Source organism: Orycteropus afer, unplaced genomic scaffold, assembly GCF_000298275.1.
Source record: "Orycteropus afer afer isolate SDZICR_OR568_19922 unplaced genomic scaffold, OryAfe1.0 scaffold00323, whole genome shotgun sequence".
NCBI lineage: Eukaryota > Metazoa > Chordata > Mammalia > Tubulidentata > Orycteropodidae > Orycteropus > Orycteropus afer.
In genome coordinates, this window is record NW_006921910.1 from 3,716,413 (window position 1) to 3,721,086 (window position 4,674).

General features: G+C 37.6%; 1 protein-coding gene across 1 annotated transcript in view; it reads right to left on the reverse strand.

Annotated features, from left to right (window-relative positions):
* Positions 1-4,674, reverse strand: part of NEK4 (NIMA related kinase 4) — a 67,606-nt gene that overhangs the window by 48,744 nt on the left and 14,188 nt on the right. The gene's annotated exons all lie outside the window — the stretch shown is intronic.

A 4,674-nucleotide genomic window follows, 5' to 3' on the forward strand; every position in this document is an offset into this window, starting at 1 on the left:
CAGGGAGACAGCTGAGGAGGCCGGAGTGCCTGGAGGGATAGATACAGGGGAGAGGTAACTATGGGGAGGAAGTGGGAGGGGAGCTGTTGCATTGGGGTAAATTGTAGTCAATGTCATGAGACAAAGTGTATGTGAACTGCTGTATGGAAAGTGAATTTGCTCTATGAACTTTCAGCCAAATCAAAACTAATAAATAAATAAATAAATACAACTGAGGAAGAGCTGCCTCCTGAAAGTAGAGTTGACCCTAATGACTTGGATGGAGTAAAGTTTTCAGGACCTTCATTTGCTGATATGGCACAACTTAAAATGAGAAGAAACAGCTGTACACATCCATTAATAATCAGAAAGTGGAATGTATGAAGTATGAATCTAAGAAAATTAGAAGTTATCAAAAATGAAATGGAATGTATACAGAGCAATATCCTAGGCATTACAGACCTGAAATGGACTGATATTGGTCATGATGAATCAGACAAACGTATGGGCTACTATGCTGGGAATGACAAACTGAAAAGGAATCGTGTCATATTCATTGTCAAAAACAGTATTTTAACATCTATTCAGAAGAACAAAGTTGTCAGTGATAGAATAATATCCATATGCCTACAAAGAAGACCAGTTAATATGCCAAAGATGAAGAAATTGAAAATTTCTACCCACTTCTGTAGTCCAAAATTGATCAAATATGCAAACAAGTTGCACTGATAAACTGATAACTAGAATGTGAAAGATGGAAACAAAGAAAGAGGATCAGTAGCTAGAAAATATGGCCTTGGTGACAGAAACAATGTCAGAGATCACATGATAGAATTTTGCAAGATCAACAACTTATTCATTGCAAATACCTTTTCTCAACAAAATAAATGGCAACTATGCACACGGACCTCACCAGATGAAATATACAGGAATCAAAGCAACTATTATCTGTGGAAAAAGATGATGGAGAAGTTCAATATTATCAGTAAGAACAAGGCCAAGGACCAACTATAGAACAGATCAATTACACATGGGCAAGTTCAAGGTCAAGCTGAAGAAAATTAAAACAAGTCCATGAGAGCCAAAGTACAAGCCTGAATATTCCATCTGAATTTAGAGACCATCTCAAGAACAGATTTCATGCACTAAATGCTAATAACCAAAGACCAAACAAGTTGTGGGATGACATCAACACATCATATATGAAGAAAGCGGAAGGTCATTAAAAAGAAAGAAAAGAGCAAAATGGATGTCAGAAGAGACTAAATTTGCTCTTGAACACAGAGTAGCCAAAGTGAATGGAAGAATGATGAAGTAAAGGAAATGAACAGAAGATTCCAAAGGGTAGCTCGAGAGACAAAGTAAAGTATTATTTTGAAATGCATAAACACCTGGAGTTAGAAAACCAAAAAGGAAGAATATGCTTGGCATTTCTCAAAGTGAAAGAACTGAAGAAAAAATTCAACCCTCAAGTTCCAATACTGAAAGGATTCTACAGGTGAAATACTGAAAATGAAAAAGGAATATGAAAATGAAAGGAATACCAACAGTCACTGTACCAAAAAGAATTGGTCAACATTCAATCATTTCAGGAGGTCACATATGATTGAGAACCAATGGTACTGAAGTAGGAAGTCCAGGCTAAAATGAAGGAATTAGTACGAAACAAGGCTCCAGAAACTGATGAATACCAACTGAGATGTTTCAACAAACAGATGCAAGCACTCGCTCATCTATATCAAGAAATCTGGAAGACAACTACCTGGCCAAGTGACTCGAAAAGATCCTAATTTGTGCCCATTCCAAAGAAGGGTTATCCAATGGAATGCAGAAATTATCAAACTCTATCATTAATATCACATGCAAGTAAAATTGCTGAAGATAATTCAAAAATGGTTGCAGCAGTATTTACAGAGAGAACTCCCAGAAATTCAAGCTAGATTCAGAAGAGGATTTTGAATGAGATATATCATTGCTGATGTCAGATGGACCTTGGCTGAAAGCATAGAATACCAGATAGATGTTTACCTGTGTTTTATTGACTATGCAAAGGTATTAGACTGTCTGGACCATAATAAATTATGGATAACATTAAGAAGAATAGGAATTCCAGAACACTTCATTGTGCTTATGAAGAACCTATACATAGACCAAGGAGCTCTGGTAGTGTAGTGTCTAAGGCCTAAGGCACTTGACTGCTAACCAGAAGGCTTGCGGTTCAAACCCACCAGCAACTCCCTGGAAGGAAGATTGGGCAATCTACTTCCGCAGTGATATTGCCTTGGAAACCCAAGGAGGGGTCACTATGAGTCAGGTCCGACTCGACAACACATAACAACAACATACATAGACCAAGAGGCAGTTGTTTGAACAGAGTTAAGGGGATACAAAATGCTTTAAAATGAGGAAAGGTCTTTGTCAGGGTTGTATCCTTTCATCATACTTATTCAATCTGTATGTTGAGCAAATAACCCAAGAAGCTGGACCACATAAAGAACATAGCGTCAGGATTGGAGAAAGACACATTAACAACCTGCGATATGCAGGTGACCCAACCTTACTTGATGAAAGAGGACTCGATGCACTTTCTGATGAATTATGTATAGACTACACTTCAACATAAAGAAAACAAATATCCTTATAATTGGACTGATAAGCAACATCATGATAAATGGAGAAAATATTGAAGTTGTCAAGGATATCATTTTACTTGGATCCACAATCAATGCTCGAGGAAGCAGCTGTCAAGAAATCAAATGGCCCAATACCAACCACTCAGAAAGGGATCAAAATTGAAGATCTTTGATAGAGTAGGAGGAAAATGTGAAACAAAACTCAAAATCATAAAAAAAAAAAAAAAAAAAAAAGAACAGGCTTACTGGTCTGATAGAGATTGGTGAAACCCCCGAGACTATGGCCCCTACTCACCCTTCAGGCCTGGAACTGAACTCATTCCCATGGCTTAATTCTCAGCCAAACAACAGACAGGACTATGAGTTGAACACCTACACTAGAGAGATGCACTTCTTAGAATAATCAACCATGGGAGATCAGAAGGGTAGCATTTGCACAGGGAGAAAGGTAGGGAAGCAGGAATGCATAGGCAAGAAGGACACAGGGAAAGGTTAATCACAGGGAAGAAGTGGGAGGCGAGCTGTTACACTGTAGGGATTGTAATTAGTATCACAAAACAAAATGTGTACAAAAATAAAAATTAAAAAAAAATTAAATGATGTCTTGCATCAGCAAACTGCTGCAAAAGACTTCTTGAAAGTGTTAAAAAATGAAGATGTCACTTTGAAGACTAAGGTGCACCTGACCCAAGCCATAGTATTTTCAGTCCCCACATATGCATGAAAAAGCTGGACAATGAATAAGGAAGACTGAAGAAGGATTGATGCCTTTGAATTACTATGTTGGCAAAGAATATTGAATATACCATGGACTACCAGAAGAATGAACAAATCTGACTTGGAAGAAGTACAGCCAGAATGCATCTTAGAAGTGAGGATGGCGAGACTTCATCACACGTACTTTGGATATGTTATCAGAAGGGACCAGTCCCTGGAGAAGGACTTCATGCTTAGTAAATTAGAGGGTCACAGAAAAAGAGAAAGATCGTCAATGAGATGGATTGACACAGTGGGCTCAAACACAGCAATGACTGTGAGGATGGTGCAGGTAAGGGCAGTATTTTGGTCTATTGTACATAGGGTCTCTATGAGTTGGAACTGACTTGACAGCACCTAACAATGAGAAAACCTATGGGCAACTCTCCTCTGCAATAGTGTTGTTATGAGTCAGAAATGACCCAATGGCACACAACAACAGCAATAGCAACATATAAAGATGATATATTATATATAAAAATATATTTAGTACATTAAAAATAAGATGTATTTACTATAGTAAATACAAAATATATTCAATATGTTTTAAATATTTGTTGTTGTTGTTGTTGTTGTTGTTGTTGTTATGTGCCGTCGAGTCGGCCCCGACTCATAACCAGAGCTCCCATTTTAAATATTAAATATACTTAAAAGATTATATTTTTGGATACATAAAATTTCAATTTATTCTAATGTTCTGGTTTTCTCCCTAATCCTCAATTACTACTATAGTTCATCTAACAAGCATCCTACCACATTCAAGTAGAAAACAATCTTTAAATTTTCTTAGAATGGTCTCAGTATCAAAATCCTTTTATTTCTTTCATTTTCTTTCCTCTCTCTTTTCCCCTTAGTTCTAACACATAAAATATCTTTTTATTCCTTAAGTTAAGAAATCAGATCAGAGGGTAGGGAACACTATTAGATAGGCAGAGATAAGTATTGATTTGGGTGAAGAGAAGGACAATGTACCAAATGTGAGTGATCAACATGGTGGCACTGAGGAAGAGGAAGACACAGAGAGGTTCATGGGAGGTACAGACAACAAAGATGAACCCTTTTGCACATACGGTACTGCATTGTCAGTGAAGGCAAACATGGCTATACGGGTTGATAGATGGGTGGACAGGCTGAAATATTAGGTATGTCTATGAAGCGGGGAGTGTACCCAAGACCATATATAGGGTTGGCAGACAATGGTCCTAGAAGTGTATTTGTATGATCTGAATTCCCAGGTGTATAGTAGAGCTGACAAAGAACAAGGTGGTAGTCATTCTTGGTCATAGCCAACTACCCAGAGGGAACA